Below are 22,556 nucleotides of genomic sequence, written 5' to 3'. Positions count from 1 at the left end.
ATCAAGCCAGCAAAGGAGGCAATATGGACAATAACAATACATTAGTTAAGAGCCTTGTATTCACTTTCGCTACATGATTTCCTGAAGTGAGACAACCCCTTTAAGTTGGTCGATGGACTATCCTTAGGATAGTCTATAAATGTGTGACTCAGGGCCTTATGTACACGACCGTTCCAGTTTTTTTGCGGTCTGCGAACCGCGGATCAGCAAAAAACGGAAGTCCCCCGTGTGTCTTCCGCAATTTTGCGGAACGGAACGGACGGCCCATTGTAGAAATGCCTATTCTTGTCCGCAAAACGGACAAGAATAGGACATGTTATATTTTTTGGGCGGCGTTACGGAACGGAGCAACGCATTCGGACAGCACACGGAGTGCTGGCCGCATCTTTGTGGCCCCATTGAAGTGAATGGGTTCGTTTGTGGCTCGGATGTGGACCAAAACAACGGTCGTGTGCATGAGGCCTTATAGGGATAGTACAACTAAAAATCCCACCAATAAATAGTACAAGGGGAAAGTATTTGCCGAGGTCATGTGCCCCTTTTTTCAAGTACCTGTATCCCACGTGCCTGGTAATCCTGGGGGGTCAAACCACTGAGGGTCATACACTAAGAACAGGCCAAAATATAGAGGCTTAGAAAGTCCTCTTTTCAGTATAATCCTAACTAGCATTAAATATCATAAGAAGGATAGAGTTGGTCTTTAACCCCAGACAAGTAAGAATTTTGCAGGTCAGGAAGTCAAGGATGACGCAGTCAAATAAATGTCAACTTTTGAACTGCAGTTATACGTTAACAAGGCAGTACTGCTATGTAGTAGCCGTGGATCGGGGAGGTTTTGTTATTTTATTGTATTGTAAGCTGTTTGTAACAAAGGTCATTTGCCTGGAGACCCCTTTAATAGGGTAATGACGAATCCACATAATCTGGTCATAATCTCAGCATGGATTACAGTTAACTAGAATTTGACCAATATTTGATGATGGATAGTAGAAGTCATGGAGATTAGATGCAGAACAGGTGCGTAACTACCATAGTGGCAGACCATGCAACTGCTATGGGGTCCAGGGCAAGAGGAGGCCCAGTCTTAGTTGGGATTATCTCCCCTTGTACTGGAGGTGAACACTTGGTTAGGGATCAGGACTCTATCCTTTAAAGGAACAACTTTTAGAAAATGAAGCAGTGAACAAATGGCCCAGGGGTTATTGAAAAGGGCTAAGGCAGAAAGCCTTCTGTCCGGTGTGGGGGCCTGGTTTGATCCTTGCTATGGGACCCTTAATTCTCTATGTACGCCACTGATGCAGAACTTTTCTTTTACTATGAATTTCATGGCACTAGGTCCTAAACCTGCTTCTTTTGTTTTGAAGGGCAATCTGTGAGTCAGCATCATACATCATAATAGATATTGAACTTTTGAACATTGCCGTCCCCTCGTTATTATTTGACGCCATTAAATATTTATTGACCAAATATTTTTGTGAGAAGGTGTAGAAAGCGCTTCAAGGTAACATGGATTAATCTCTTTCAATGATATGATTTCTTCCTTTCATAAATGCTGAATGTTCAAACATGTCATTGTTGGCAGAACCGAGGGTGAGGTCTTTGTAATATCTGTATTTTAACTTATTTGAACTTATTTTGGAATTTATCCCAGAGCAAGAACTAAATTATCCTTCAACTCTATAATTTTCTGGCAGGGATAGATATTTAGAATGTAACCTTTAGAAAATATTGTCTTAATATTACCTTCCATAGTATAATCATGATAAATGGGTACAGTTATTTAGATAATTAAATACATTCAATTTGAAATAGTAATAAATTGTAGAAAAGCAACAAAAGCAAAGGCTGGGTAAAGGTTCAAAAAATGTTCTACTTTTTTTTCATAAATTACAGGTGCCATTTTACCAAGGTCAATGAAGCGCAGAACTGAATCACTGTATACTGTATTTTATTTTTAGGGCATAATTAATGTACATTCCACACTTAACCTAAATTGAACCTCCAAGTGTTATCTTACAAACCCTATATGCATCCAACTGATTATCGGAGCGCCATATGGCATGCGCAAAATTGATCATATTTATAATAACCAGGTAGAAAACACCATAAGTTTGCTTAGATCTGGAATCTCATGACAGTATCTATATGACAGTATGGGGACAATGCTGCATCTAAGGCAACACTGGAAACCAGCATTTTTGTACATTTGCAATGCTTCTAAGTACAACTGTATCACTTATGCTCAACTATTTATTAAATTATATAATTATTTTTCATGGTTCTTGCAGAATTGAGCATCATCGTGTCATCATACACATCAGCCAGTGACCCTAATAGGGTTTATAATGTAATTCCCCTTACTCAGTTGTACTTTTCTATTTCAATTCTCCTTGGTCATCCAGGAGCCGGGTAGCTGGGTAAAATAATAATAGTTCCTACGGTCTAGATCATATCTTGGAGACTTTGCTCCTTCCTTGCCACATCTCTCAATCATTGGTGGTGGATTAATATAGCGGTGAGGGATTTTATGAGAAGCCAAGAATAAGGTGGTCTATGGCTAGAAACCTAATGTCTCCATCTGATAGACAGTGCGCCAGTCCACAACCTGTATAGTATTCAATCAGGTCTTAAAGGGGCTGGCTACTGTGGACCAATGTGTTTGCTTAATGACTATATAGCAATTACTAATATAACCTTTGTTGAAATGATGTGCCCTTTTATGTGCTCACATTGAATGACAAAAGATTCAGATTGGCTGGAATGCAAATTTTGGAGAAATTTCAAATTTGATTCATTTTGATTTGATTCCTTCTTCTCTAGTTGAGATATTTTTGAGTACTTACAGTATAATGGACATTTGTATTTTGTAAAAGTTGGTCTTGCCTTCCATTATGAAAGTATTTTCTTTATAACTTATTGCTATGGGACATTCTCTGCACTTTTTCCAAGTCATCCTCCAGTCATCCTATTTGAGGGCAGTTGATCTTAATAAGTATCTCTGTGCTCATGGCTTGATGACTTGTTGGACATCTCCACTCAGTTTTGTATATAATGTGTTAAAAGCATTAATCACCTTCTGAAAAACATGACTAATTTGATGCTGAGGTCACACATTTATCTATAACAATTATTTGCAACACTAAGCCTGAGCATTTCTAGCGTGAACGTGATAACGTGTTATTTAACAATTTTTTTGCCATTGTTAAAGTGACATTCTCATCAAGAGGAACGCAGTGTTTTTGCAAATTAATGTATTGCTTTGATGCTGCGTTTTATATTATAGGGAAAAACCACTTTCTTATGACCTTGCTCTTAACCAGCGGTGCCAAATAAATGATTTCTAAATAATTCACCACAGAAATCCGGCACACATATCATTTGCTTTTCTTGAGGATTTATTACTGTGAATTTGTTCTTCACAAACTATAGGTTTAGTGGAAAAATAAGCATGTGTCTGCATAGTTCAGAGCTCAAACCTCCCTGTTCACTGACTAGTAATACCGGGAAACATGCAAAGCGCTAATCTACTTAGTTTGTCTCTGTGATTTCAAAATGCTGCATTCATTAACATATTGACATATAGTCAAATGTAAATGTCTTGTTCAGAAAGGAAAAAAAAAAACAGAGACTTCATCAAGAGGTTGTAGAGTCAAAGCTCAAGCCCTACGTTACTATAGCAGATTCCTATCAACTTATAGTTTTTTCTCCATACAAACAATGTACTGTACATATGGACACAGATCATTTACACACGACTGTGATAGGTCTCATTACTGTAATAGTAGTTTTGAGAAAATCTAAATATCCGAAGTGGACTTCTATCCGAATTTCAGGAAAAATCGGTAAAAAAAAACAAAAACATACTCGCCTCCCCCATTTGCGGGTGAAGAGGCCGTCGTGGCCATCCTAAATACAGAAAACCCGCAAAATCTTGCGCGGAGTGATCTGTGTGTCACCGTTCTGGCCGGGCTGCGTTTTATATCAGTGATGACATCACCGTCACCACGCAACATTTCGTGAGGTGTCTTCAATCAAGCCGGCCTCTCTGCCATCAAATGGATAAGGTGAGTATGTTTGTTTATTTTTTAACCAGATTAGCCCCTGAAAGGACTTAATTTTAAACTGAGATGCCGCGATCAGTGATGAATACAGCAGCTGAGAGGCTGAACGATGGCAACGGTGCAATTGCTTTTCCCCGTCATTGTGCTTGCTACATCCAAAGGAAAACGCTTTGTGACAAAGTAATTCATCATGATCGAATTTCTTTGTGAAATTTGGCAAAGCAGCCAAATCAAATTTTTCATTTCATAACTTCTCTCATCTCTAATAGGGTCATAATTATTTGTCCTTTTAGTCCCCAAAGTTGTAAAAAAAAATAATTGGGAAATACATTTTTTTACCTTATAGTCATTAGTCACTGAGGTTCAGATTGCCTTCATTCATGTATCCTCTAGGCATATCCCTGTTATGGAGATATGGACAGAGCTAGATTAGATGTTCTGGACCAAAGCATAAGTTTAAAAACTAAGAAGAAACCAAGGACCTAGGGATGTACAAAACCAATAAACCCAGCATATATAAGGATTAACATCCACATCCTAGACCTGCACATTCTACCGAGACTCAGAGCATTCAGGAAATTACCACATGGTCACAATGTTTCCTTGCTCAAGCTTACTAATGGACAGTTTAATTTATGTCACCTTCCAGTTGCAATGGTCATGTGTAGTAGAAGTAGGCATGCACTGCACTTACCCATCAATAATGAGATTTATTTGCCCATACTCTGCCTTGGCCAAAGAGATTAGCAGTGCCAGTCACGTTTTCCTTATTAAACCTTATAATGATCATGATCGACTGTCCTATTAAGAAGATTTGGCAAACTAGGGGGGTAGGAGGTCTTTACAATATGAATAAACAGTGCAGAACTGCTAATGACAGTATATTATTAAGGCAGCATTCACATTGAATTTTAGCCCTCTGTAGGGCTTTCCGAGTAGGGTACACAATCTAAATATCTGAAATATCTGAAAACAGTATTCAAACATATGGGTACATTGACTTTAAAGGATTCATCTTTGGCCTCCACTTGGCCTGTTTTCCTTTAGTTAATGGATTTTGTGATGGACAGTATAATTCAAAATGACTGGAAATGACAGGTCAAATGGAGTCTAAAGATGAACCCTTTGAACGCCGTCTGATCGATTACAATCATTATACCTGTTGCAGTATGTGTTTAAATATTGTTTTCAGGTATTCAGAAGTATATCCCAATGGAAAGCCCTGGAGAGGATTAAACGCAATCTAAATTTGACAATTGTTTATATGTATCCCTCTTTCCCCCAAATTAGTCAAGATTATATATAGTTTGGCATACCCCTTTAACATATCAGGCAGCAAAATCTCAGACAAGCAGTTGTTGTTATAGGCCCGTTCATATTTACCTGTTCCTCCCACCCCATGTCCACTGTGGATCTGCACAGGACTCCCCCTTGAAGTAAAGTTATGGGTGATCACCATCTTTGTATACAGGGTTTGTATTCTCTGGCCTGTTAGAAAGGTACATGATGTAAAACATAGTGAAGGCAATCTTACCAGTGACTGTAGTTGTGAAATATCCACTCCCTTCTGGTCCTCAGCTGTGTCATTTGATGGACACTCTGACTCTCCAGATGACACAGCTTCTTGCGTGTGGACAGGAAGCCACTTTCTCTATTCGTTCCTACGGGAGCTTTAATGTCCGTTTCACAGGAATGAATAGAAAAAGTGACTTCCTGTCCACGCGTACGACCATGTTGCAGCTGGAGAGTTCATTGTGTTGGTCACATGAAACAGCTGAGGATCAGCAGGAAATGGATAACTCACAACTGCAGTCACTGGTAACATGATGACCTAATTACCTGAGAATGAAAAATGTATTTAACAAGTGCAATCAGTCCACCTATCTAATTTGTGGAGGTAATTAATACATCCAGTATAATAGCTACAGATTTATGAAGATGTCTAAAATAAAAGCTGCGTGTTGCCCATAGCAACCATTCACTGCATATCTTTCACTGTTCAAAGTGCACTTTAAGATATGAAAGCTGTGCTGTGATTGGTTGCTATGAGCAACAAAGACAATTTCTAAAATACCCCCCTAAGGCCTTGAAAAGGAAGCTTCTGATCTTCTCCAGGTCAAACAGTCCATGACAAACAATAAAATGTGAATATGTACAAAAATATGGTGAAAATGTATATAAAATATATATATATATATATATATATATATATATCATTGGTAAATTGGTAGTGTTACCGATTTACAGTATATATATATATATATATATATATATATATATATATATACTTTATTCATGGGAATGATGGAGAGCTGCCATTAACCCCAAGTACAAGGATAACATATCCGCAGCTAAGTGATATCATAAAACATAACTAACAATGAAGAAACTCGATACCCAGCGGAAGACGGTGAAATATATATTCTTAGCCTTGTCTACTATTACCATCTTTTTATTTAGAATACAGAAATCTATAAAACGTTCCACATTCTTCAAATATCACTTCATTCGGGCTTCTTTGATCTCCGGTCTACCTTAAAGTCTTACATAAAGTCTTGGAAAGCACAAGGTCTAAAGTAGTGTACGGAATTAAGTTCTAAAATTACGGCGAGGAAGTTATGCTTTATCAACTCACATGATCTCCTGGGGGGGGAAAGAAAAAATCCTTTCCAGGCTGCAGAAAATCAGGCATCCAATTTATTAGCTGCCGCCTAAAAGAGCCCGGGATATCAATAGAATTGACAATAGTATAACCTAATGCTCTGGTTTACCACAGACTAACCGAAATGAATGACTCTCTCAATAATGCATAAAGTTTCACAAACAGCCGTCCATACTTATAAAAGAAACTGTGCTCCGAGTTATTTGGATATTTATTAGCATTTTTGAAATATATGAGATGTTAATGAACACAATGGCTGACTCAATTCCCTTCTTTTAATACCTACTAATTAAACTTGGAGTAATTAAACAAAGTTTCTGTTCACAGTTTGTGTTATTAGCTTTGTTGTCTTCAATCAGTTTCATGGGGTGATTAAGAATGAGACAGTTAAATGCATCAGATTTTACTTTGAGCATGCAAAGACTAATGCTATAATGAGCCAAGTAGTGTTTATGTAGCTGATTTTCCATCCAGCAATATTTTGCTGCATGCATAATGTAGTGCTTTAAAATGTTCCTTTGTACAAAACTTTAACAAGACAGCATTTACTGCATAATTTGTGCGCTTATTCCGAGTGAGCTTGAAAGGCATAAAACAGAAATAGAAAATTATTGCAGATAAATCTGGTCAGAAATGTTACATTGATTAGAAGGTAGGCTTAATTATCCTGCATATCATTAGACATGGAGATGGAGAAAAGCATTTCTTAAGTAACTCTTTAGGTGAAATGAAGTGGATGAGTCTTATAACTGAATAATAAAGCAGCGCCGCGCACTCTTCCAGGCCTGAGAGTGAGCTCAAGGACACAGACGGTCTGAAGACATACAACTAGGACTAGGACAGTGACCACCATGGATGCCCTGTGGTCATGTTTTTTTTTTTTTTTAGAACTCAACGAAACAATATTTTATGCTTATTTATATTTGTATTAAATTCCATGTGATGTAAAAATTTGTGGTGAGCGACATGTTGCTTGAAGATCTCGCAGGAAACCCCATGCACGGTGACGTATGATGTCACCACGACAGCCGGCGTAATGACATCATCACGGGCTGCGTGAGATTTTGAGCCAGATCTTCAAGCAAGATGGCGGTGGCCGGCCCGTCGAGAGGAAATTCATTCGGTAAGTATGATTTTTTTATTTTATAATTTTACACTGTGTTATTTAAATCAGATGATGCAAGCGTCATCTGAGGAGTAAAATGACGGGGGGAAGGGGGCTGTCATTGCACCCACTACTCCCTGTCATTGCACCCACTACTTACAAAGAAATGAGCTTCGTGACTAAGGGTACTTTCACACTTGTGTTAAACTTTTCCGGTATTGAATTCCGCCCTAGGGGCTCAATACCGGAACAGAACTGATCAGTTTAATCTTAATGCATTATGAATGGAGATCATTCCGCTCAGGATGCATCAGGATGTCTTCAGTTCAGTCCCTCTTACGGTTTTTGGACGGAGAAAATACTGCACCATGCTGCAGTATTTTCTCCGTCCAAAATTCCGGAACACTTGCTGGTATGCCGGATCCGGCATTATTTTCCATTGAAATGCATTCATGCCGGAACCGTCCCCAAGTGTTCCGGAAAAATGTATCCGGTTTTGCAGTCAGCGCATGCATCGACTTTTAAAAATGTGAAAAAGATAAATACTGGATCTGTTTTTTTCCAGATGACAACAGGTATTGCAATGCATTTGTAAGATGCATCCGGATCCGTCTACAAATGGTATTTGTTTGCATATAGATTGCCGGAACTTCCTGCCGGAATCCAACAACGCAAGTGTGAGAGTACCCAAAGTAATTTGTCACTAGGCAAATTGTTTTGTAATATTTGGTGAAGAAGACAAATCTATTTTTTTTAATAATTTCCTCATCGCTAGTAAATATTTATAAATGGCATGCCTCTATAGAGGTTCAGTATGTATATGAGATAGATGTGAAATAGATAGAATTTATGAGATAGATATGGATGGATCAATAGATAGATAGATAGATAGATAGATAGATAGATAGATAGATAGATAGATAGATAGATATGGATGGATCAATAGATAGATAGATAGATAGATAAATATGAAATAGATAGATAGAATTTATGAGATAGATAGATAGATAGATAGATATATAGATAGATAGTCAGATAGATATGAGATAGATAGATAGATATGAAATAGATAAATGGAATTTATGAGAGAGATAGATAGATAGATAGATATGGATCGATAGATAGATATAGATATAGATATAGATAGATAGATATAGATATGAGATAATTAGATAGATAGTAATAGATAATAGATAGATAGATAGATAGATAGATAGATAGATATGGATATGAGATAGATAGTAACAGATAGATATATAGATAGACAGATAATAGGGATGGACAACCCTTTTAAAGAGGACCTTTCACCAGAATTAAACTTCTAAAGTAACTATACAGGCATGTAGAGCGGCGCCCAGGGACCCCCCTGCACTTACTGTTATACCTGGGCACCGCTCCGTTCTCCCGTAATTGCCTCCGATATCTTTACAGTTAGGCTCCACCCAGGGGAACCTGCCGTCGGCTCATTCTCCCATGCTGTAGCTGGCCAATCACAGCGCTCAGCTCATAGCCTGAGAGAGAAAAAAGCCTCTCAGGCTATGAGCTGAGCGCTGTGATTGGCCAGCGCTGCAGCATGGGAGAAGGAGGTGTCGGCAGGTTCCCCTGGGTGGAGCCTAACTATAAAGATACCGGAGGCAATAACGGGAGAACGGAGCGGCGCCCAGGTATAACAGTAAGTGCAGGGGGTCCCTGGGCGCCGCTCTACATGCCTGTATAGTTACTTTAGAAGTTTAATTCTGGTGAAAGGTCCTCTTTAAGACCAGAGGAAAGATACCACTTATATTAATGAGTATGTTTTCCGGCTTTGCTTACCACCGTGCGCCCATTTGCCAGTCAGCAGTCCTGAGACAGAAGGGACATCTTACCTACGGTAATGTATTTCACTCTACCAGCCAGGTCTTCACAATATGCAGTTCTTAGCACATATAGCATGCTCTATTTCGTTCTTTCACGGGCATGCTAGCAGACAGAGAGTTTTTTCGTAGGCAAATGCACTCATTTTTTGAACATTTCTAGGTCATCTTCCAGATATCTTTCCTGGTAACTGCTTCTAATTAATAATACATCAAATATAATATAAATATAATCAGCAAAGGGATTGATAAGTTGCACTATTTTTGACCATTTAGCTTTATTTGTGTCTGGTATTTTCACATTACTCTTCCATCTTGTAGCCATTTTGCATGTCCATGTCCAGCCATGGAATTTCTACCACACCCGCTCCTTATTCCTTTATTTCTCACACTTTAATTCAAAGTCACACCCAAGGCCTCCCTCCAGGGTTTACTGTTTTGTAATAAAAAATTTGCATTGTTATGAAAGCCAGCATATGTGCTCTTGGCCAACTCCACCGCCTGTTCCCCAGAGACCCCCTTCTTCTGCTCCTTGTAGTTTTTCTCTTGATTAGTATTTAATGCTCTACTCTTGATCAGGGAGAACATCTCATTTTCTACAGGGAAGGACTACAATTTAGTATTTCATACAAGTAGCATTCGCTTATTTTATAATATGGGCCTCTATTACATGCCACTGATGTAACAGCAGCGGCTTCTTACAGTTTAGTCTAACATAGCTTGCCCTTTGGGAAAAAAGTGTAAATGAAAGGTACAACAAGGCAACACAATATCCCAGAACAGCAGGATCATTTTGCACCAAAATATAGCTCAAGGGAATAGACATTTTTCTAGATTTAAAATCATTGTGATTGTGTATTCTCTGCAAGATGCTGCAGCCACATAGAAGAAAATATGACGACTCGGTGTCCTTGTGAAATATCGCCGCCTTGTAATTCATTATTCACAGTTAGATAAATTAGCAGCTGAATCTAAACAGAGGATGAAAAAAACGTGTTAAATGAATGCTGTATGGATCAGAAATGTCCATGGCCGACCCCGCCAACTTCAGTGGGACTGACTAACAGAGCATATCAGTTCTAAGCTAATTAGATTCAACTGAAATTTTGTAAAAAGTTTAGGTGGATCTGAATCAGAAGTTTTGGTGGTTTGATTCAGGCAAATTTTGGAAAGAGAGAGAGATAGAGAAATATATAAAATAAAATATTTCAACAAGTGAGAACCAAAAGAGAAAAAAAAATGAGTCCATGAAACCCTCAGTGTCCTACACAAATTGTCAGGCCAATTCAAGCAGAATCAATTTCAACCCAAAAAGAATCTGTCAACCAATATGGCCAAATCAAACCCGAATCTTTTTGGGGACAATTTGCTCATCTCTTTAGACTAGCCATTTAAAGTGCTTTTGGATGTCAACATGCTCAGTTCTTATGGCCATTAAAGATGTCTGGCCGCAGCTTATGTCCCTCCCCGATACAGAACACATGTAAGCTTGACAGAACTGATTTGGCATGTGTATGGTTGGGAGGGATAATTATCAGCAAATTGATCTTTAGCCAACAGATATCTAATGTGTATGATTGACATTATTCTGGAGCTAATCCAGTAAAATTAGTAAGAAAAACATGTCTACTCATAAGAGACTTCTGAATATGGACCACTTTGTGTTGTCACTCCAGCAAAACCAGGTGAGGAGCGCTCGTCTATATAGATATACTACATTTTTGAACTATACTGATCTGGTGAATCAGATAGACTTTTAGCACCCAATACATGGTGACAATCAGGTGAGCCAGCCAAACAAATTTGTGTTATCAAGTCACTCCAGAAAATCACCACCACTACTGAATAAAAAAATAAAAATATTTCTGTAAGTAGAACAATTAGAAAACAACTCTAGCGTCTCATGTACTAATAGATGGTCAATGCTATACTTTTGGGGTAAAACCCTCTTTACAGTAGGTCAACCTGAAGTATACACAAAATGTGCCAACTATATTTTCGCCAGTTAACACCAGATAGTGACAAATATCCTTGTTTTGTAATCTGTTTTATTTTGTAAGGATCCATTCACTCGTCCGTATGTGTTTTGCAATGTGCGTTCTGCATTTGCACATCACCGGCACTCTCATAGACAATGCCTTTTCTTGTCCGCAATTGCCGGCAAGAATAGGACATGTTCTATTTTTTTGTGGAACGGAAGTGAGGATCCGCAAATGCGGATGAGTAAAGCACATTCCGGCCCCATTGAAAATGAATGGGTCTGCACCTGTTCCGCAAAATTGCGGAACTGATGCGGACCCATTTTGCGGACGTGTGACTGGACCCTTACTGTGTTTTTTTATTTATTCTATTTTCTATGCAGGAAAAAGAGGGGACACCATCTTGCCTGAGCTGTTGACAACTATACAACAGATATATGCTTCGCAGTTGTCACATGGACCATAGACACAATAGATTGGATGGGGCCCATTAAGTTGGGAAAGTTTTCTAAGTCACCTATGCAGAGGTCAGGAGGGAGTAGATATGCTATAATATGACCTATTGTGATACTGGATCCTGATTTATTTCTACAGAGGTGTCATGTGCCATTGTAATCATCCATGTGATGATAATGAGATGACTGCAGGAAACTAATCTGCACAGACCAGGAAGTGACACCTACTTTTAGGCTTATTGGCCAGTGTGAAAACTGCAAGATTTTAGGATTTAAGTATGGTGACCTGATAGAAGTGCCACAAATTTTGTAAAAATATGTTTAACATAAAAACTTGATTAACACAATAGGCCATTTTCTGATGACACATTCCCTTTAATCTTAAAGAGGTTGGCCCATCTGGGATTTTTTTTTAATGGCATATGACTAGGATATGCAATAAATGTCAGATATATGTGGGTTTCACCTCTTCAACCTATCTTTATAATGGGACCCTCAAAATGAAGGAGAACGCATCGTACATGCGCGACATGCTCTCCATTCATTGCTCTGGAAGTTCCAAAAATAGCTGAGTGAGCACGCTAGGCTATTATTGGAAGTCCCTTAGTTGTGAATGGAAAGTGAGCAAAGCCACCTCTCCATTCACTGCTATGGGACTGCCGGAAATAGCTAAGCCAGTGCACAACAATTTTTGGGGTTCCCATTGTTGTGAACGGTGTGTGGTCATGGATGCACCGCTGCTCTCTGTTCATTTTAGGGCCCCATTCTGGAGATAGGAGCGGGATCCAGAAGAGGGACCTTGATGGCATATCCTATGGGCGTATCTGAGATGGGAACACCCCTTTAAACAAAGGAGAGTCATCTTGATCCGACTCAATGTCTTCAATTACTTCTCCAGAACTTTTTCCATGCTGGTTAAATTAGGAAATTCCCGGATTAAAACATATTGAAGCTTTTTGATAGAGGCTGGACCACCATTGTATTTTACTGGCCATTTTAACAGTAAATTGCTGTTTCTCTACCAGATAAAGATCCTGTGGTCCTGGAGTCCTGTACGAGAAGATAACCATATGTTGTGTGCCTATTTCTTTTTTTTCATTTTTTTTCAAAAGAATCAAAAAGTCATTTGCAGAGGTTATTAGTTTAAGGGCACATTGCATCAGGAACCGAGAATGTGTTTTGCAATCACGGTGCTGACATGGAAAACTCATGACTAAGTAATATTATTATCAAACATCCTGAGGACATGGATGACTGCAGGCAAAGTGAGCGTCTACCTTCCCATGGCCTAGAGGAAGATTCTGTAGAGACACGCAGTACCTACAAGTAAATACAAGTATATTCCGCCCAGCTAGATTTTATCAGGTTACCCGATAACTTGCAGTTTTGTGTAAAAAACATTACAAAAAGGCGCAAAACAAACCATCCATGAACACTTTCTGCCTTGTCCCATTTGATGACCCTGTTAAAATTTTAGTGAGGTGAGATAAAAATATCCTAAGAGCCTGCCATTATAAATAATGCAGCAAGAGTCATCCTATAATAGAATATATCCATATTGTCATAGCACATTTATAGTAACCGGTAGGGAACTTCAACAGACCAGAGACACTTGACTAAGTCATGTCAAACCGAGAAATCTTCTAACAAGAGGTCTACATCTTGCATGCTACTCTTTTCATCTTACTATAGTAAATACTAAAAAAGAGTCTATTTCAACAGACTTCTGCAGATGGAAGCCATACATTATTTCATTTTGTTCCTGATACAATTTACTATCTGGGTAGAAGATGTAGCTCCTTTGTTCTGCAGCATCCTTGCTTGTGAGAATAGAATGCCAGCACTACATTAAAGACTGACACTCCTACAGGCATCACAGTACTTGTAATGTTGAATAACAGTGCCTATTTATACTGTATGTAATTCAGAATTTGTGTGAGGCTAATTGTACAAATTAAAGAGGTCGCTTACCACTGGGGACATTTTCTGCAGACCCCTCTGCATGGCCAGTACCACAGGGGATAGCATACCTAATCTGAGCCCCTTGGGTTTTGGCTCGATCACTCTCCCAGCGGTTCCTGGGTCTCCCTGGGGTCACCTGGTTTATGCTGCCAATGACTACTGGCTACAGTAGTGACGTGTCTCCCCTGCATAAGTTCACTGGGTCACATTACGCGTGGGTGAAATGTCACTGCTGTGGGCAGTCATTGGGTACAGTGACCATCTAACCTGTGTCAATGTCCAGGAGCTGCAGTGGAAGCCAGGAGCAGGGATCAGGTATGTATAATTCCTATAGGGGTCTAGTCGTGCTGGAGGGTCCGTAGAAAAGGTCCAAGGAGTGAACAACCTCTTTAAGGATTTACAGTATGTTGCAATAATTGTTGTACTATAGAGTGCCTATAGAAAGCTGTGGGCATATATTGTACCTCCATGTTATTCTCATGTGAAAGCCTCAGGTATTGGCCATAGAGGCATTTTTTCCAAGAAGAGTACAGTGTGTGTAGAGCTGTACAAGTTGCGCGCACACAATTTTCCTCATTTGTGAGATCTTTGAGTAAATCTCTCAAATCTCTCAACTTTATCAACATGTCTTTAGGTCTGAGTTTTTGTGCAATAGAAATGGATTTAAAAAGATAATATCAACCCCACTAGAGGGAGTTTAGGAGCTTGCTGCATCCTGTGCTAATATTGAGCTCCATGTGTACAATAACCTCCTAAGCTACCCCTAGTGGTGGATGCAGTAAGTCAATATATTATTTTTGAAATCCGTGTTTATGTAAAAGATTTGGAGCTCTGTATAAAAAAAGAAATGAAAAAATAGAAATTAAAACATGATTTTTAATATATTTTAATTTTAAAAAAAGTATGACCACAACTTAAAGTTTGATGTGGTCATCAACCGTGTAGGCGATTACAATAACATCCAGTGTTGATCGAGCACCAAAGTGCTCGGGTGCTCGAGTAGAACACTTTGCAATGCTCGGGTGCTCTACAAAGCACAATGGAAGTCAGTGGGAGAAACCGAGCATTAAACCAGGCACCACCTGTCCCCCACTTCCACCTGGCACAGGTGGCTATTGTCTACAGTCTCAGAGGTACCTGTGGCACACAGCTTCCTGGCATACAATGAGTGTTGGTAACCATAGTTGGTATCTATGGGTTCACCCCAATGGGGACAGTCAGCACTTATGTGTCCAGGCTCGTGACACCGCCAGACCCAGCTGGCACCGGCCGCCGGGTCTGGGGTGGAGATTTCCGGGGTTTGATTGGCCACCTCATAAAATAACCCCCCTGTAGATTTATGGCGGCCTTGTAGCGCTCCACCAGGTCGACCATCTTTAAGGCATTACCAGGAGACACCTGTCTGATCCAGTGCTGGAGAGGGTACAGCAAAGCCCTCCAAAACACATCCGCCAACAGACTGTCCAGCATAGTAGTGGGAGTCAATGTGTTAGGCTGCAGCCACTTCTGCAACCGGTGTAGTAGGTCATAATATTGTGGTCTGGCAGGTTCAGCCGAGTTAAATTCCCACTGGTGCACCCACTGAGCCGGACCAATACATTCACCCCCAGACTCGCCAGGATCTCATCTTTTACGGTCAGGTAGTCGGCCGCCTGATCATCGGGGAGATCAAAAAACACTTGCTGGGGTCAAGAAGCCAGGAATGGAGCGATGAACTCAGCCCATTGATCTCAGGGTAGTTCCTCCCTCACAGCCATTATTTCGAACATCGCCAGATAGGTCTCGACGTCATCCGAGGGGGATCACCGCACGGACAGCTTTCCGGGCATCGTGGATGTTCTGGGACGCTCCGGCCACTTGCTACGACATTACATGTTGTAATAGCAGCTGGTTAGTTTCCTTCTGCTGCTTGTTAGCCTCCTGCTGCTGCAAGTTAGCCTCCATGAGGGCTTTCACGACCGCCTCCATATTATCTGGGACACAGGTCGTAACCTTGCCGGCTTAATATAGGACATGCACTTGTGCCCAGAAAAAAAAACTAAAAAACTTTTCGGTCTTAAGGCCTGCCTCATTGCTTTTGCACGCATACTCCACCAATTGTGGGGCTTTGCTCTGGCAGACAGGCTAGCGGACGCAGTTTAGAGTCAATCACAAAATCTTTAACTTAAACTGTTCGGTGTTTATTCACACATAAAGAAAAACAAAAATGACCGTTCACAGTCTTAGTGTTTGCTCACACCATTCATTGTCCATAGAACAAAATCTTCACCTGGTTAGCATTTTTCCACCCACAGTCCACAACAGGCATTAAGGGCCTGTTTCCTGGCATGCGGCTCTCAGCCCTTTAGCATGGCACAACTTCACAGGTCCCTAAACACAGAGACTCCCCAGCTTCTCTGTCAGATGGAGGATAAACCACACCCAGCTAAGATTGCTGGCTGTTTTTTTTTTTCATATAGGCCAAAAAGACCCAGCCTGGAGCATAGGGAGAAGCCACCCACTCAGCACTTTGGCTACTCCCAATAAGAGATCGGCTTCACAGCCATACTAACAAAAAACAGTGTCAGTCAGCACTAGCTGTCGCTGACATTTAAGACTACCGGCTCTTACCTCACTGAGGCCAGTAATCTCTGTGACACATACCTTCCATCAATGACGGCCCCTTGCAGCAGGTCACCATCAATTAGAAGTGTTAACGTTTTCGGCACATAGGCCTTCATCAGACACCAGAAGTAAAAGGGTGCGATTATGCACCATTCCGTTTGGTGTGCCGTTCCATTTCTGTTACCTACTGCAGCACAGTGTTTGACGAAGGCCTTTGTGGCGAAAACGTTAACACACAAACTGCCACATGTTTTCTGATATTCTCAGCAATAAAATCACTTCTAATTGATGGTGACCTGCTGCGATTCGTTATTATCTGAAACTGGGGTGGGAACCCTATACACAGTAAAACCCGTACAGAGTGCCTCAAAGCTTTGAGAAATAAATATATATATATATATATATATATATATATATATATACCAAGGAAACATGGCGGCACTGGTACACAATCCAATAAAGATAGGGTGCATGTCTCCAGGGGAATAGGCTTCTTACCCCAATGTATAGTCCAGAAAAATGGGCGGCACTCCAAGGAAAAGAACAAGTGAACTTTATTCACCCAGGTGGTGCAACGTTTCGGTTCTGCACTAGAACCTTTTTCAAGCAAAGTTACAACTCAAATCACAGCATTATATACAGGTGAATCAATTAGCATGTTCAGCATGTGATCACACTCCACCCAGTGGGTGTGTTACAAATCTTGATCATCCAATAAAAATAGTGTATACATCAAGAAAAAGAAAATAAACAAAATATAAATGCAATGAAACCTACATGTGAAAAAATACATGTGACATACATATTTATAGACAGTGTATCCATAGCCACATACTATGTCGATCAATTACAGAATCGATCTACCCGATCGGTGCACTATGGTGTGATATATTTTGCAGAAAAGAATAGCAGAGAGGGCGGGCGATCAGAAAAGCATACCAGAGAGGCGAGATGGAACCTGTCATGCCGCTGCTCAGCGTTGTTTATCATTCACTGCGCAGACGTAGCGCCGCACCAGTACGGGATATGCAGGTCGGAGACATCCGATGTCATCAAATCGGGCCGCAGCGTTATCTTCCCGAGTCTCATCCCATGCGCATGCTCAGTGGACAAAGTCTATTCCCAGCGCCATCTTGCTTAGTGGAAACAGACCGCTACGTCAACACACTCAGTGTAGTACATCCAAACCACTTATTAGAGGGTATCGGCAACTCAGAGAGAAAGGGACAATCTGAAAACCAGAATGTCTCCCATCATATCCACGTGAGGCCATGCTGCGGCCACGGAATCCGCGGTCCCTGCAAAAACAACACTGTGGTTACTGAGTGCCCTCATACCCGGGAGGGATCTCCTCTTCTGGGCATAGGGATGTCACAGAGTGCGGACAGCAGCTAGGTGTCTTGTCGCTCAGGTTTCCCATGGTGCTTATCAGAATAGGCATGCGGCAATTCAAAAAATGTAATACAGGTATCTGAAAAATAATAAAAATAACCATAGAGGACAAAAAACGTCCCACATAACCCTCTCATTTATGGTATGTTGCGATCAGCCCGACCGCCTCTGCCAATCTTCCAATAGTGAAGTGTAGATGATCTGTGTGAAGAAAAAGAAAAATTAATTACTAAAGCAAGAAAAATATATTAATTGAGTTAATTAACTCTATTAGTGTATACATGAGGGGCCTAATGACACCCGACCTGACATAAGAGGCAAACCACCCTACAGAACGTCCCCAAAATTGTAATCTACATTTAGGTCATAAGGCTTCAGGCTGCCTAACCTGTGAATCCAGCCATATATATATATGAAATAATACTTCTGATATATCTGAATGCATTATATGTAGGAAACTACTATTGATGTTTTTAGCCAGAATATATTTACATATATTATAATATATTATGTATTCTAAATATATAATAATATATGTAAATATATTATGGCTAAAAACACACACACACATATATATATATATATATATATATATATATACACACCCTCTATTTCTAAAAAGTTTCTGCCAGGATTTGAACTCACAACCTTCTATGTTAGAGCCAAGAACCTTAACCACTATGCATTACAGCTACTTGTCTACTTGCAGTGAAATATGAAATGATACTTCTGCTATATAACAATACTTACTACATGACAAACTACTATGAGATTTTTCTGACACCGTTTATCATTCAGCTTTATAGCTGAGTGGTTAAAGTCCTTTCAAATCCTGACAGAAACGTTTCAGAAATAGAGGCTAAATTGGATTTAAATACACTGACTCGAGCATTGCACACGAGGTACTCGGCCGAACACTGCGATGTGCCGAGCATCGCGATGCTTGAGCCGAACTGTTGCTCGGCCGAGCATGCTCGCTTAACACTAATAACATCGCAATAGCTGAACCCAGGCCTTGCTTTTCCTATTTCCGGTGGGAACACATTGTAATCCTTCAGCCTGTGGTCTGATAATGCTGCTTGTTACTAGATATCAGTGTGTAAATGTCTATGCATTTCCTTTAATAACCTGAAGCATTTTAGGTTCTCAGCGATTGTGCAGATAAACACTGGCTAATAATATCACCGCAGCAAGCAGTTGAGCTTGTTCTGCCTTGTTTCTTTTTCGTCATCTTGTGTAGAAATGATTCATTACATCTGAGTAAGGTAATTACAGCGATCATGGTTTGCTTGAGATCAGGAGTTTTGGTTTGGCATAGATTCAGTTCTTCTGCTGCACTGTACACTAGACTTTCCTTTAATCCAGCTTCTAGATAATTAGAAGCCGCCTGCAAAGGTTATGAACCCAGTAAAACCTGCTTTCGCTGCAAACGGCAGGGTAAGATTTATTGAAACAGCTGACAATGCCATTTGATGCTGGGGTACAGAAGACCATAGGATGAGATCAGCTTCTCCTCTCTAATACAATGCCAGTTCACGTCCATCAGTAAAAGTATCTTTCATGAAAAATATGTCCCACTCTCTCTTATCAGTTATGTTTATTATTGGAGGAACTTTCATTATTTCTATAAAATGGTTCTTGGTAACACTTACTGCTATTATAGTTAAAGGGGTTATCCAGGAATTTGATATTGACGGCCTATCCTTAGGACGAGTTATCAATATCAGATTGGCTGGGGACGCCGGGAGCAGTTTGAGGAGGAGGATGCACTCACTGTACATCCGGTAAGAGCTGTGGTCTCTTCACAGCCTAGCAAGCACATTGAATGGTGGCTGTGCTTGGTACTGCAGCCCATCCCCATTCACTTGATCGGGGCTGAGCCGCACCTAGGCCATGTGACCATTACATCACTGGCCTAGGAAGAGGCCTAAGCGCTCACGCTTTTCGAACAGTTGATCGGTGGGGGTCCTGAGAGTCCTGCGGATCTGATATGGATGACCTATCCTGAGGATAAGCTATCAATATCAAATTCCCAGATAACCCCTTTAATACTGAAAATAAAAGTTTATTCCTAAAATAAAAGATTTACATTTCTCCTCCACCCAGAAAGTTGAGCATTTACATGTCTGAAGCAATACCCCTATAAAGTAGTATGCCTCTGTGTATTTTCACATATAACACCTGGCTAAGCGGGTACCAAAAAAAGTGGAGTGTTCTTGCCTTGTTTAGTCAATGTAGACCTTACATGCTTTACATTTAGCGAAAGGGCGGGCATATGTTGGGCTAAATTTTTAGCCAAATTTTATAGGAAATCACAAGTGTACTCCAGTCCCCGTGGTGGTGTACAAACTGAGCCTTTGCAGTAAATAAGACTTGAGACAGAGCAATCGCTTATGTAATTTGTGCAACAATTTTAGCAAATGGAGTTTGGTGACGGAATCTGAAAGCTACACCTGCTAGGAGAATGCCGGCAAAGTAATGGTAACTGCGTCAGGCCACACACCCTCCCACCTACAGTATGTCCCACCCATGTATTAACAAAGGCAATGAGGGGCAGGTCACCTTATTCCCAAATCTACTTACCCATGCAATGATTAGTCTCTTTTTGAGCTATGGCTACATTGTGGCGCTGGGGAGCTGTTTCTCATTCTTGGGAGATTGCATGTTTGTCACCCAATAAAATGGTGAAGAAGAAGACCATGTCAGAGACTTATTCACGTGTTTTTTTTTTTATATTGGGCAGAGAAGGGGAAAGTTTCGTCAGACTCACCTACTTCATTTCTCAATGTCTTTGTAATAATACTCTGTGACATGGGTGTGCTATAATGACGGTTTGTTGGAGGCCTGATGAAGATTCAGTTCTATAGTTATAATGACATAATGACTATGTAGCAGTGAGAATTCTCTTTATTTGGCTTCCTGTTTGGATCAAGGAGAAGCGTGAACAGAGTTAATTATTTTCTTAGTGAACAGACATTATGGTGGACATTGTAGCAGAGAACAGAAGTGACAGATGTAGAATCAGACACATACAATGTCTGAGCAGACACTATACAATGCAGAGCTCGTGCTTTCTATTCAGACACCATAGAATATCAAGTAGCATAAAGTGGCCTTTATTTTCAAGGTGAATTGACTTGTCATAGTAAAAACAAGGAATCTGATACCAGAAGAACATACAGCAGATTAATTCATCTAGACTGACTTATCTCTTGTTTAATCTGTGATATTTTACTGTGAAGGTAGCTCATCTATACCTTTGCACTGTGCAACCCCTATAAAAGGGATCTAAATTTCCTGCATGAATATAATGTAATGATAGTAACACTTCAATAGATGTTTTAGAACTAGTCCTTTTAAAAGTGACTTTCACTATTTTGGGCAAGCAAGGTTGAACTTAACATATTTGCAACCTGATCAGCTACACAAGCAATTGTAACACGTCGTTCACATAAGCACTGTGAACTCCGGCAGTCTTTTCCAGAGGAGGAACAATCTGCCGGAGTTCACTGTATCCGGCATAGCCAGATACCACCATGCACCGCTGGATCTCCATTCACTGTAATGGTATCCTACAGGAATCTGTCTGCTTTCCAGCATATATGGAGGCATTCGGACGGACAAAAAAGGCTATGTGTAGTATTTTGTTCCCTTGCCGAAAGCTGGCATATATGCCAGATACAGTGACTGGATCAGAGTGCCCGAGTTCACAACACAGATGTGAACCCGGCATTAGAGGACACATTGCCTATTGGAAGCTAGCAGCTTCCTGCTCCATAATAGATTGCATGGCTGATGGCTATGCAAGAGAAAAGGGCTCATATACTGTGGGATACCTTTCAAATAGGAAGACCACCCACTGCTGTAGGGCCCAGGGGAGGGTGAGCTCAACATTAAACTCTTTTGTTCCTGATTGAAAACACTACATCTTCATGCAGCTGCCACTAGGAGAGGCTGGTGCAAACAGATTTTTACAGCTTCCACTGCAGTCAATAATAATTGTAAAAATTCTTATACATTGAGCTGCCCCTAGTGGTGGCTTCAGCCAGACAGTTTTATAATACACTGTATGAGGGCAGGCCAGACATAGAGCTGCATGGGGACATTGGGATTGGAGTGTGGCCAGTGGGCCCAGCACATTTATCTTTATTTAAGCCCGTTTTATGGTGCAAATGAAGACTAAAATCTACTGTAGCATGGACTGCTGAAGGATGTGCCTAAGCAATGATGCCTACGTCCCGTCATAAATTTGGTTGATCCTCCAGCAGTGCAGGGGATATTAAGAAAGACATTAAAAAAGTGCTGGTCTTGATTAATCTCCCCATTAATTAAGCAAAATCTTCAGTATGAGACAAAGCTGGAAAAAGATACATTGGTTTTCCAAAATATTGCAAGTTCTTCGAAGGTACTTAAAGTCTCCATTGATTAGATGTTTTCCCCTTGTCTATCATCGGTTGCAGGACTGATAAGTTATTGAGTATGG

Source organism: Bufo gargarizans, chromosome 1, assembly GCF_014858855.1.
Source record: "Bufo gargarizans isolate SCDJY-AF-19 chromosome 1, ASM1485885v1, whole genome shotgun sequence".
Taxonomy (NCBI): domain Eukaryota; kingdom Metazoa; phylum Chordata; class Amphibia; order Anura; family Bufonidae; genus Bufo; species Bufo gargarizans.
The sequence above is the reverse complement of the archived record's forward strand: the minus strand, read 5'-3'. Positions refer to the sequence as shown.